This window comes from Perognathus longimembris, chromosome 2 (assembly GCF_023159225.1).
Source record: "Perognathus longimembris pacificus isolate PPM17 chromosome 2, ASM2315922v1, whole genome shotgun sequence".
In the NCBI taxonomy this organism is placed as follows: Eukaryota; Metazoa; Chordata; class Mammalia; order Rodentia; family Heteromyidae; genus Perognathus; species Perognathus longimembris.
Window position 1 is genome coordinate 139,561,336 of NC_063162.1, and position 14,016 is coordinate 139,575,351.

Here is a 14,016-nt window from a genome sequence, read left to right on the forward strand (position 1 = left end):
AGAAATGGGGAAGCTTGAAAATCACCCATACTCATCCAATAGCAACAGCTTGTCGTATTCTGTGGTCCAATGGTATCACAACACAAGGTCCAGGCAGAGCCCAAGGGTGGGGGAAAGGAAAAGGAAAAGCCAGTGAATTACTTTACCTTCTCCCTCTTAGTCAACAAAGACTTTCCCCGACAGTATCAGCAAGAGCCTACATGCATCATTGTGTCCATGCTACCTAGATTTCAAAATGTATCCGCACTCTAGCTTCTAGTTCTCATGCTCTCTTGAGAAATGATCCTCTGTAAAAACTCTTTCCTAAGAATTCAGCTAACTAAACCAGCCCAATCCCAAGCCACAGTGAAGCACAGGGAGTTGTTTAGAAAGCTGATGAAATCAACACACGAAGAATAGCCAGCTACTCAGTGTCACCATTAGCCTAGCACCAGCCAGAATCTATCAAATCACTGTGTTTAAAAGGCTTATGAAAAAAAAAAAAAAAGACAAAAAGCACATGCAGTGAATGTTGTTGAGCTGGAACCATGACAAATGAGAGCAATTTGATCCACTAATTAGAATGCCTCCATCAAATCAAACTGGCTCCATTGAGGTCACGGGCAACTTGCTTGCATTTTAAGAAGGAGACAAGTCTGTAGTTTTATGTGTTCTCTTATTTATTAACATTCAAACCCCTTCAGAGGTGGGTTTTTTTTTGTTGTTGTTGTTGTTTTTATCAACCCAGGCCGTTGTTGGCATGAGAGATTATTTGAGCAATTGGATGAGGTGAATTTCATAACATGCTAAATTAGAATCCCAGCCACTGAAGACCCAAATCGAATTTCTCTCCTGGTTTATAAGATTCTCTTGAAAATTCTATTATCCTAATGAATGTCTCTCATGCTTCAACTCTTACAAGAAATAGTACTTCCTACCAATGGTAAACCCCCCAAATATTCTCAATTGCCACTATGGAATACTCAAAATTTATATTTATGAGAGCATTGAGCTTAATACAGTGATCTAATCTATTTTCCTTGCAATTGCAATACTTATAAGTTTTAGCAAAATTCCTAATCTAACTATGAATTCTGCACAGGAAAGATTTTCTCCCTTCCTTCCTTCCTTCCTTCCTTCCTTCCTTCCTTCCTTCCTTCCTTCCTTCCTTCCTTCCTTCCTTCCTTCCTTCCTTCCCTTTCTTTTTTTTGTCGGTTGTGGGGCTTGAACTCTGGGCCTGGGTGCTGTCACTGAGTTCTTCAGCTCAAGGCTAGCACTCTACCACTAGTGCCACAGAGCTACTTCCAGTTTCTAGGTGGTTAATTGGAGATAAGAGCCTCATGGACTTTTTTTGCCTGGCCTGGCTTTGAACCTGGATCCTCAGATCTCAGCATCCTGAGTAGCTAGGATTACAGATATGAGCCACCAGCGGGCTAGGAAACATTTTTTTCTTGCACCATCTAGTTTACCTAAAGACTAACTATATTCGTTTGTTCTTGGGTCAGGTCCTTAAAGATCCAGTCAATACTATTATTATGTTCCTGGAAAGACAGGTAAAGGAAAACAAACAGAGTTGATGTAGGATGAAAGAGGTGGGCTTGTTCCATTGCACGAACGCTTATAAACTGACCTTCACTTAGGACATGAAGCTTTTCCTGAGACTGAATGCCCTTCCCATACTCTCCCAGGTACTCTTTGCCCAAATAACTGCAGGACTAAGCTCCCTTTACTCTTCACACAGAGACCTGACCATGGTGCCTAAAATTACTCTGGGAATCTCACCTGTATCCAGAGCAGGCCCTTCTTCTGCCTCATTTGCCTGTAGGCCATTTTTTCCCCCACCAACTATTTATTTCAGCTATCTATCTTGTTTACTGTATTTCTCCTTTATTAAAATGTCAACCCAGAAAGGTGGAGATAACAATTTTGAATTTCCAGATTGTCATTACCTTGCGTTTTCTTAATAGGCTACATTGCTTGCTGGATGTTGCTAATTGTTGAGCTACTTTAATGAAACCACTGTCATTCTATTTGTTGACTTCTGGGACTGGATTATTTATTGTTATTACTATTGTTATTAGATGCCAGTCCTGGGGTTTGAACTCAGCACTCCGTTTGGGGGCTTTCTTTTAAAAATGAAAAAAAAATATATCCTTTAGCCAGAAATTCCATTGCTAACAATAAAGTTACACATGTGCCCTGCTGGGTATATTTACAAGACCATCATAGAACTGCCTGCTTAGCCAGGTGCTGGTGGCTCACACCTGTAATCCTAGCTACTCAGGAGGCTGAGCTCTGAGGATCGTGCTTCATCAAAGCTAGCCTGGCAAGAAAGTCCTTAACCACCAAAAAGTCAGAAGTGGAGCTGTAGCTCAAGTAGTAGAGCACAAGCCTTGAGCACAAAAGCTCAGGGTCAGTGCGCAGGCCCTGGGTTCAAGGCCCAAGGCCAGCAAACGTGTGCCCATACTGTGCTCCTGTGTGTACACACACACATACAAAAGTGTCAGGTTCTTTTTCATCTTGGTATGACCAAGTTGTAGCACTGTATGAAAAGCTCCTGTTGATAAAAGCTCATCCACATTTGATACTGTCTGACTTTTAAATTTTAGCAAGTGTGTTGAATGTGATATAGTACATTACTCTAGATTTAAGATGCATCTTCCTTCTCATTTAGTAGCAACTGAGTGTTTGTTATTTCTTGGAATATTTGTGAAATACTGTTCATATCCTTTTTGCCTGTTCCTTTTTTTCAATTGTTTCCTTACTGATTTCAAAGGTTCTGTGTAAATGCTGGGTATTAATGATTTATTAATCATACATATATGAACACATTGTATTTGCTTGTTCCCTTATCTTCCTCCTTTCTTCTCTTCCTTGTTATATTTTTTCCCTAGACAATCTGTGGCCTAGAAACAAAAGGTAAAACCATCCATGTGAGCTCAATCCACCTTCATTATATAGAAATTCCTAGTGGATTGTCTCCTCTTAAATTTCTCCATTCCTAGAGTTTTGGCAGTTTTTCCCTCTGATAGCTTTGTGGAAAATAATAAATGGACAACCCCCTCTGTCGTGTAAATTATTCCTTTTCATTTTTAAATTAGGAAGTAAAATAATTATTTTTATTTCTCCCTTTATGTACCATTTGGAGTTAAACCAATTTCTAATATGCCTCCATAACCTTAACTAACTGAACATAATGCATAATTTATGGGTACTTTGACAGCTGCTCTAGTGCTTAGCAAATTTTAATACCATTTGTTTGTTGGAATTATTTGCATATGTGGTATTCTGAGAGTGAGAGCTTTCTTTTTGTTTGGACTCTTTATTTACCCCATATTATTAATTCTGCATGAAATTTAACCCCAAATTTTCAAAGATTCTTGTCTTGTTAAGTTCTGGAATTACATGGACCCTGTTGATTTTGCTTATCTAAGCATTCCTAGTTAGTAGGGACCTAATGAATATTTCCCTACTTACTCATGTGAAATATAAACCCACAAAATTCTGGCCATATATGTTTAGGTATTTAAATGTGTTCATATATATCATCCAGCTAACCATAGGGCTAAGCTCTCTCCTTTTCAAAAGCTACTGTATATGAACCTGTGAACCAATCTATTTCTGGGCTATAGTTTAAGAAAGAAATGTGCTAAATGCAGACAGATTTATATTAAAAGATTTTCATGTGATCCTTATAATAAAGTTTGGAAATATTAAATTATTGTTAAATATTAATATTTAATAACAACATAAATATTAATTTAAACACTAATGAATTTTTTTTTTTTTTTGGCCAGTCCTGGGACTTGGACTCATGGCCCGAGCACTGTCCCTGGCTTCTTCCCGCTCAAGGCTAGCACTCTGCCACTTGAGCCACAGCGCCGCATCTGGCTGTTTTCTGTATATGTGGTGCTGGGGAATCGAACCTAGGGCCTCGTGTATCCGAGGCAGGCACTCTTGCCACTAGGCTATATCCCCAGCCCCTAATGAACTTGTTTTAAGCAACTTGGATGCATGAAATAATCAACTACCATGAGATCAATGAAACTCATCTTTTCAAAGAATATAAGTGCATATAAGCCAGTGTTAACAAAAAAAGCATAGAACTGTATATTTACTGTGACCTTAATTTTGGCATATGGCATATAAGCCTAGAATAAAACCAGAGAGAAATGTACTATTTCTCAGTAGTCGTCTCAGAGTGTTACCCGTAAGTAGTTATCACAGTAGACGATAAGTGACTTGAAATTCGTGCCAACTGTCTTCAGCTGTGTATTTCTATAGCTTAGCTGCGTGTTTGGGAATTGCAGTGGTCATCAACTAACACGAATAGCACCCTTTTTATAGAGTCAGAATTCTTCATTTTTCAGAGCCCGTTATCAATAATTTGTCGTTGACCATACACTCCGAAACTTGATTTTTCACCATATACTCCTCGTTACAAAACAGGAAGTTGGCTTCATCTTCCAAAGCACTCTGAGCACCAGAATGGCGGAGGCGCCCTCCCTGCTTTCTGCCCGGCTCAGAAGCCCTCGGCTTGTCCCACGACAGCGTGTTGGTGGACCTCAAGCCCTGGCTGTCTGAATTGGACTTCATTCAGGATGGGCAGCACAGTGTGGCAGTTTTGCAATAGACGCCTATCTTTCCACTCTCAGTGGGAGGTTAGGAGACACAGGGACTGACTACACTGAGCACAGTGATCTGTCTTCCATAAATTAGCCACCTCGGTTACATTTAGGCTCTTGATGATGATTTGGGAGCCGTGTGTGGGGGTGGTGGTGGTGGTAATGATTTCACCAGGCAATAGTCTTTTCTGCATTGCTTATTGTCTGTCAGAGTCGGTTCCCCCCAGCGGGGGCTGCTGTGGGCTTCTCATTGGCATCGTGCGTTGCTGGAATCTTCACCCAGAGCAGTCAGACGTCCTTTTGTCCTAAGGACTTGACACAGCTTCCATTCTTTTTCCTTGAGTGGCTTCCTAGAGATGTCCTGGCAGATTGCATGAGGATTTTAGGGCGTTTAGATCTTCTAAGATAGACTGAAAGGTGTGTGGCCACCCAGGGAAGGGACATTCTCCTTCAGGTCTTCGGTGAAGGAGCAGTATGGAAGCAAGTAGGGAGGAGGTAGATCCCATGTAGCCCAACAGCACCAGGCCATGTGACCTCCTGGAAACTAAGGCAGCGATGCCTGTTTCTTCCTCTGCCCCAAACTCTACACCACCAGTGATTCACTAAGTGCAATTCTACCTCTGCCTTCCCATCCCATGTGTGCATTGGAAGCCCTTGGCTTGGCTTTCACTGGTCCTTTGTGCTTCTTGCTTGAGGTAAGCCATAGTTTCAGACCCAGGGAATGTGAAGGATGATGCCCCCAGGAGAAGCTAAGAGAATGTTTCCAAGGGCAAAGTTTCAGGGGGGGCGGGGTACAGCAGACTCCAGAACCTGTCATTCACTTTCGAAACTTCACATAAGCCAGGAAGGAGACTTGTTGCACCCCAGAAAGCTGAAGGGGCGGCCGCAGAGCCAGGGAGTGAGGGCATCGTTGGCCGGGCAGAGGGGGAGCTAGGAAGCAGTTTTCTTTGTACCACCGACATGTGTCCTTTCTGCCACAATCCAGATGATGGTCTAAAATTCATCGCCATTACACTTGCACTCTGGGGCGTAGGGAGTATGATTTTATTTATTTTTGAGTAGTGATAACAAAGTTTGGCTTCCCTAAGACTTCAGGTACCAAATATCACATATCAACAAAGATCTGATTCCTCATTCAGGCAAGAAGGAGGTGACAGCCAAGTGTTAAGCCGAGAGATGGTGAAGTACTTGCTGTCACTGCCAGCTGCCTTGGTTTTCTGTTGGCCCCTGAAAGCTACTCACAGTTAGAGCTTCCATCAAGGGTGATTTGCTACGTAAAAACCCATTGTCTGTAGTGAGTAATGGCGGAGGGGAAAACCCTCCAAGGTGGTGATTGTAACTCATCACGTGTGTCCCACAGGAAGACACATGTTTCTGTGCCAAGAGCAGGCATGACAAGATGGGCGAATTTACACTTGGTCTTTCTAGAATAATTTATTAGCAAATTCGGGTGTCTATTATTGTAAACTGCTGCCTGGCGTGTGATTACAAGATTAAGGAAGGAGTGAATTGCTAATCTTGTCAGTCCAACTGTTTTCTTCCCTGATAACATTTACGTTATTACACTTTAGGCGATGAAAGACTGTAATTGGTTGTTGACATTGATTGAAGGAAAAAGATGTGGATTTTTTTCATAAAGAGAATTAATTAGGTTGGGGGAGGAGGTAACACCATTCAAGTTGAAGGTTCTCTCACAAGTGATCTGCCAGAGGGGTTCAGTATCTTTCTTCTCCACCTGTTTTTCTCCTTTTAATAGCATCTTTTCCTCATTTTAACACATTTCAAATGGTTCCCACCAAAGGAAGGGGGAGGCTGTGGAGTCTTCAAAATGAAAAGAAAAAAAAATGTAGCATTTAGGGTTGGTAGTAGAAATACTGAAAATGCATGGGTGTTCCACTGGCATGTCTTAGAGCAGAGCTGAAGGAAGAGGTCAAAGGCAAATTAAGCTAGGCCAGATCTTGATGCCATTCAAACTCTATTAAGCCAGTAAAGCATATCTGAGACCCCATGGCAGTCAGAGCAAAGGATTCAGCTAAGTTGATGGGCCCCGGTTTGCCTGGCTCCTGGATGGAGGCGGGGTGTACCGTCGATGGAGAGCTGCATCCTACAGGGCTCCGTGTAGGTATATGCTGAGGACCTTGTCACTCACAGGTAGGAAACATGCGTCTAAGAATTAAAGGATAAGAAGTCAAGGAATTTTTATTGCTCCTTAAAACACACATGGGGCTCTTCCGTTTCTTCTCTCCACAACTTGAAGTGTTGGTGTCTGGAACTTTATGTTTGTAAGAGAAGAGCAGTCACCCCAGCATGCAGTAAAGGCTCATGAGAGGAGGGAAGTGAGACAGTCATCTGGTAGCAGTGGCCATCTTAGGCAAAGAGGACTGCTATGGCTGCTGAAGGAGTAGATCCTCACTACTGAGGGAACACAGACCTGGCCAAGTGCAGAAGGGATCATCACATGAGACAGGAGGCGAGGTTTGAGAGCCAGGCTGACTTTTTATAACAAACCCTTTTGGCTCCCACAATGACCAGACCACCTGCCACTCGTGTGTTAGTCACATGTCAGAAGACCTGAGAAAATGAACTTATTTTGGTTCAAGATCTACCTCTGAATGTTGAATTGGGGACCAGTGTTCACCATCTGAGCCCTTTCATTTCCAAACCACACCACACCACCTCACCACTGCCGCATTGGGGACCAGAATTCCAGGCATGAATCTTTGGGTGACATGCTCACACCACAGCATCTTACTATGCAGAAGCATACCGTTAGCTCTATTTATTTAAATCTAGAAGTGAAATGTGATTGTTCCTAAGTCCCCTCTGGGGCAAACTGCTGTATCATTTATTTCCCCATCTAACCTTTCCCTGTACCCAAGCACCTGGGAGTCCTGTAACCTATATTTGCCATAACCTTTGGCTGCAGGGTTCTGGGATGGATTTCTAATGACAGGTACTCATCAGATTTGGGAGGCAGAATGACACAGAAGCAATGGCTTCTCTGGTGTTCTCTGGCGTTCACAGGCATCCATGTGGCCTTCCTTGACAACTTCCTAGAATGGCTGAACCAGCCCCCACCTGCCTCTCTCCCATGAAGAAGGAACTATTAGGTTAAGTGACTAAGCTTGGGTTTCAATTACGTGCAGTTAAACAGAATATTGGAAAAAAATGTATGAAAGGGATGACAGTTTTCATTTGCTCACAAAATTACATATGCAAACACATCTGCAGAGACAAATGTTTTCTAGAACTAAAATTGGAGCAACACTATAACACTGATTGTATTTGAATGGAAGATATTAGGCAATCTAGTGGGTAATGGATAATGCATTAACCTGCGGTGATGCCAAAGATACTGAATCGCCGACACCGAACACTCTTGTAATAATCCTTGTATAATAGTTGAAGGTTTGCTATCAAAGGATAACTCAGGGGTGGCATTTATCCAGGTACATAACATAATTTAAATGCTTTCTGGGACAAACTTGGGGAAATGAAAAGAACAGCTAACATATACATTAAACATTATGCAAATTGGAGGTACTTAAGCAAATCATTGGGAAAGGCTTTGTGATTTAATTAACTGTTTCTCTACTGTATATTTGATATTGTTGATTAGCCTGAAAGTTACATGTTTTCAGATATGTACATTTTAATGGGGGCATTTAAGAATGAGAATTGTTTCAGTCTTGTTTTGCTGTAACCTTTCCAGATTTTATTTTATTTTTCATGCCTATACTATAGAACAGACCATAAACTCTGTTGAGAGGAAATAGGACTTTCTGGTGAAAAGGCTGAATGGAGACATCTTGATGACATTTAGCAGAGACCCACACCAAGCAACAGGGCAAAAGATGTGCAGTTCCCTTACTGAGATTTTAGAGGTAGTGCTGGGCAGGGATTAGAGCAGATGCGTTCTTAGTTTTCCAGGGTTCATGTCTCCACTCAAACATAGGAGTAACTGAGGAAAGTTAAGAGAGCAACTGTGTGTTTCTGTTTCCTTATCTGTAAAACAAGGCTAATTCCCTTACAACAATCTTTTGTCATAAGGATTAATCTAAGCAAAATGGCTCATACCTGGCAAATTTAAACTTACTATTATGACTGCCATTCCACTTAATTGCTGGAATGAAACTGAACAAGGTCAAGAAATTCTGGGCATCAGATATAGATGTATGGCCTTCATGAAAGGAACATATTCACGTAATAAACTCCATTCAGTTATTATAAATTCCAGTGACTATAACCACAAGCTTAAGTTTCAGAATGCCTTTGTGCTTCATGGAGTCACACGTAACAATGGAGCCATATGCTAGATCTTTGAAATGCTGATTAAGAAACAATCACATTAAAATAACTTAATTTGAATGAAATGACTTTATTAATTTGCAGATAAACACTGCCAGACTTAACACATACTTACATAGCCAGATGTGCTTGTCTTTCCTTGTAAAGAGAATTCTGACATGAACCCACACTTACTGCAATGATCTACCCTCGTTTCTTTCCCCCATGCTGGTCCTGAGGCTTGGGCTCACGGGCTAGAGCTGGCTCTGAGCTTTTCTGCTCAAAGCAAACACTTGCATTTGAGCCACAGCTGTATTTCTGGCCTTCTCATGGTCTCACTTTCCTTCCTGGGTTGGCTTTGAATCGCAGCCCTGAGATCTCCATCTTCTGAGTAGCTACGATTATAGATGTGAGCCCCTGGCAACCAGCTGTACTCACTTCCGGTAGCTGCTTGAATGCGGAAGGTAAGGAGCACCTAGAAACCTGATCAGAGCAGACATTTACCTAGGGCGCCATCGCCTTACCTGAAGTGTGGCAGCTACCAGGATCACGAGGTACTGTGCAGAGTACTTACTCCTAGGTGAGATTATACAATTAGCTGACGAGCTCCACCAAATTGCAATTTGAGGTCTCAAAGGGCTCTTTACCTTTTTTCAGGGCTGCAGTCATAGCACTGTCTTTAACGTGTTGTCTATCTGCCTTGAGTGGAAGGCCTTCACAGTCCACTCGTTTGTAGCTACAGGCTGAGTTAAGGACGCCCAGCTCTGTCTTGACAAAAATAGGCTTCCATTTATTTTTATTTTTTTTTATTTTTTATTGCCAGTCCTGGGCCTTGGACTCAGGGCCTGAGCACTGTCCCTGGCTTCTTCCCGCTCAAGGCTAGCACTCTGCCACCTGAGCCACAGCACCACTTCTGGCCATTTTCTATATATGTGGTGCCGGGGAATTGAACTGAGGGCTTCATGTATAGGAGGCAAGCACTCTTGCCACTAGGCCATATTCCCAGCCCCTAGGCTTCCATTTTTAAAGAGAGGAATTTGGCGTCCGCTGCTAACAGACGGGGTGTGAGGTCTGAGCCACGCACTGATGGACGGAGCTGGCCCCTGCAGCACGATGAAGATTCAAAGTCAAGTGCACTTGTGCCAAGGTTAGGTGGGTTGGAGAGATTTGCAATGGAACCTTACTGCCACGAACCTCCAGACCTTTCCAAAGTAGACTGATCCTCTTCACATTTCGGGAGAGGATTAGACCCACTGCCTGAGAAGTGGCCGCTCATGGATCCAGATGTGAGAAAGCCAGATGTGTGGTGAAGTTTCCAAAGGTTTAATGAATAGCTCTTTAGACAAAATGACAAAACCGCTCCTTCAGTCTGGCAAAACATTTTATTCAAGAAAATCTTTCCTCCTCAGCTCAGAAGATGGAAGCTGCTGGTTGGTGTTTGCACAGCTCAGAGTCTGAATACTCAACTGTCTTTTGGCTGCACTACATATTCAGTTTCTGCCTCCCTCTCCACCCCCTCACCTGTATCCTCCTAATGTGATACTCAATGAAGAGCTCAGAGGCTGGATAAAATCTTGCCACTCCGGGAATTTGTCAGAGAAGCCACTTTTACAGTCATCTCCATTTTTGGAGGATAAGGCCATTCTCTGAAAGGAAACTGACGCAGGAATTCCTTGTGAGGCTGGGTGACCAAGACATTTTTGTGGGGCTGGGGCATAACCACTGCCACCTCTTTGGTTCAGGGAAGTCCTCTCCAAGGATGACAATAACTGCATGTGCTAAAGGAACCATCACAACTTTTTTGTTTTTCTGTTTCTACTTCAGGACCCCCTGGCAGCCTGCCTTTTGGTAGGACAGGTGGCGGTGTCAGTGGGTAAAGCTACAGGAAGGTGTGTCTCAGCGTGAAAGTGACACCAGTCCTCCCCACACTTCCTCTCACACGAACTGGGAAAGACCAGGGTGGGGGAGAGCTGGTCACCCCAAGGCAGCTTCAGAATCAGGGAAGGATCTTTCAGGCATCTCCTTCTACTTGCTCCCTGAGTAGGGGCTAAATATACACAGTAATCTCTCACCAATGGCGTGGTCTCTGGAATGTAACTCCTGTGCTAGGTGAGGGATCACTATTTATGTATTTAAGAAACCAACATGCTACAGTAAAGCTGCAATAAGTGAACAGTGACACAGCAAGGGACAACTATGATGTACTTGCTGCTTCTGAGCACCAGGCACTCAAGAGGGCAAGGAATGGGAGGCAGGCTGCATCCTACAGCCACCTCCCGGCACCTCTTGCTTGGAAGCTCTGGAACATTCCTCTCTTCTTACTTGTTTCTGGCCAACCAGCTGATGAAGAATAAGGACAGCTTTTAGGAGCCCTTGTTTCTCAAGAATGTGAAAGAGGAAGAAATCTTGCAAAGCATTCCTTTATTCAAGTAACACGACAGACTCTACGCCAGGGACTGGCAATACACAAGTGAGTTTTAGACACGATTCCTGGAATGTCTACTGAGGAAGTTTCCAGAAAGGAAGAACAAACACACTACAAAGCACAGAGGGGCCAGGCTCTCACCCCAGCTTCGTCATAATATTCCAGGGTTTATACTAGTTCTAAGTCCCTAGAAATACTGTTCATATTTTCCAATGTCATTAACAGTCAATTAATTGCCAATGGATTTTATCTCCATTGACAGTTCTCTCAATCTACCAGTGAACTGCCACGGGTAAAATCCACTTACAAGAGTTTGCAATTGAAACCAAAATGCTTTGGCTATCTAATGAAAGCAGTGTTACTCATGATTCCACTGAAGCCCCAAATAGACAAAATACAAATGTTAAGAGCCTGGCTTTGTACCTCTGCCATGTGGTTTGTCTCCAGTGTAGGTGTAAGGTCACTGCTTCAGAATTATCCCTGACTTGGTACCAGCACTATGCAGTGAACCGCTGAGGAAGAGCCAAATACGTACTGCTTCTCAGACACCAAAGGGAACGGGAGAGGACTTGCCCAGAAAGGAGTGGCAAAGGTACTCAGCCCCTCATTCAGCTGTCACAGAAGATACACACGTTTCCACACTCACCCTCCATGTTCACACTTCACACATATGCCCATGCACCCTGCCGTCCTCAGCCATACATATGCACAATGTTGTTTTACTTTGAGATAGGATCTCACCATGTGGCCCAGGCAGGCCCGGAACTTGTGACCCTCCCGCTTCTGTCTCCCAAGTGCTGAAATTACAGGCCTACATCACCACACTCACTGGGCTACAATCTTTAATAGCAATACTTATAAGCACATAAAACAAAATGTGTGCCTCGCAGATATAAACACCCTATAAAACTCCATGAAAACATCAAGAGGCCCCAAAGAATAGAGGCATAAGCAGATTACAGCTATAGTTATTGCTTAGTAGGAAACAAAAGCGAATAAAGGTTGTAGTTATGAAATGGAGGTAAAGTCAGGAAGTGGGGGGGGGAATGAAAAGAGGGAGAGGTGTTTAGGAAATAACCACCATATTTATTAAAAGTCTATTAAGTTACCATGTAGTCTTCCCAGAAGAACAGGGGAGCAATGTGGAGTGACACAGATCAACTTGGCATTCAAGGTTTTCTTCACGTTCCAGCAGTGACCAAATTCGAATTCTGCAGTATTTCATTTTGGTCAACCGAATAGGAAGGAGGAAAAAAAAATAGCAAAAACCAAAACAGCAACTATTTGGATTGTGTCTAAATATTGTAGAGCTTGATATACACTCATGAAGCATATAAACAGCTGCACGAGGTGGGTGAGGAAGAATGAAAACAAATGTGCAATGATGGCTCCTGTCAGCAAATCTCAGCAATTCAGGAGGCAGAGATGGGGAGAATTATGGTTCAAGGCCAGCCCAGGAAAAGGTTTGCTGAGATCCCATCTCAACAAATAAAGCTATGCTGGAAGACATCAGTAGGAGGATCTTGCTCCCAGGCCAGTTCTGGGCAAAAATATGAGATCTTACCTGATAAATAACTAAAGCAATAAAGAGCTGGAGGTGTGACTCAAGTGTCAGAGGGCCTGCCTAACAAGCGTGAGGCTCTGAGTTCAACCCCAGTACTGTCAACAAAAGAAAAGTAATCTATGAGGCTCTGGATTCAACCCTTAGCACTGTGAAGAACAAAATAAATAATGTGACAACATAATTTTGGCAAACGATATATAGATGTTAAATTAATACAATCCAAACACTCACTGTCCTCTCCTGTTATCTTATTTATTATACCTGCCAGGATGCTAAGCTGCAGTTTCATGGGCATGGTAGTTTCTGGTTAGTGTCCTTGGCTATTTGATTTTTTTACTCTGGTTTTGTATGTCTTAAACATTAAACTCCATTATAAACAAATTATATGGCTCTTCCCTGAAAATACAAAATCCTGTGACCTTGACTCAAAGAAAGAGGAAAGGTATTTAATAGACATTTCCTCCTCCATTTATGTATGAGTCTGATCGTCTATAAAATGTTTTTTTTTTTGACCCTTTGTCGACCTGTATTGAAAAACCAGCCAGGCCAGGGGAACTTTTTTAAAGAAGGATTAAAAAAAAAAAAATTAGGGCTTGGGATATGGCCTAGTGGCAAGAGTGCTTGCCTCGTATACATGAGGCCCTGGGTTAAATTCCCCAGCACCACATATATAGAAAACGGCCAGAAGTGGCGCTGTGGCTCAAATGGCAGAGTGCTAGCCTTGAGCAAAAAGAAGCCAGAGACAGTGCTCAGGCCCTGAGTCTAAGCCCAGGACTGGCCAAGAAAAAAAATAAATTAGATGCATTTAGCTATCTTTCTTTATGTCTAACTACTCAGGAGCAAACCACAGAGCATTCCCGGCAATCTGCACCCACAACTCTCTTTGTGGTGTGAACACAAACATCCTTTATTAATAACTGGCAGGCTATCCATCCTGAGAGGAATAAGTACATTAAAACCAGAACCTAAGTCCAGCTAGGCCCAGTTAAATCCTGTCTATGAATCTCAATAAATATAAACTGTAATATTTCTCATCAACATAAAAAGGGTGGTAGTGAGTTATGTAAGGCTATATCCTATGTGGAGTTACCAGACTCCAGATATACAGCAAATTGCCCCTAGGGGCAAATTCTTCT

At 42.7% G+C, this 14,016-nt stretch overlaps 1 long non-coding RNA gene across 1 annotated transcript; it reads left to right on the top strand.

Moving 5' to 3' along the window:
- The first annotated feature begins 8,600 nt into the window (after nt 1–8,600).
- Nucleotides 8,601–13,844, top strand: LOC125347165. The gene is made up of 3 exons (XR_007210121.1): nt 8,601–8,611; nt 10,140–10,155; nt 13,718–13,844. It is a non-coding gene; the product is annotated as an uncharacterized LOC125347165 (long non-coding RNA).
- Nucleotides 13,845–14,016: the final 172 nt, after the last annotated feature.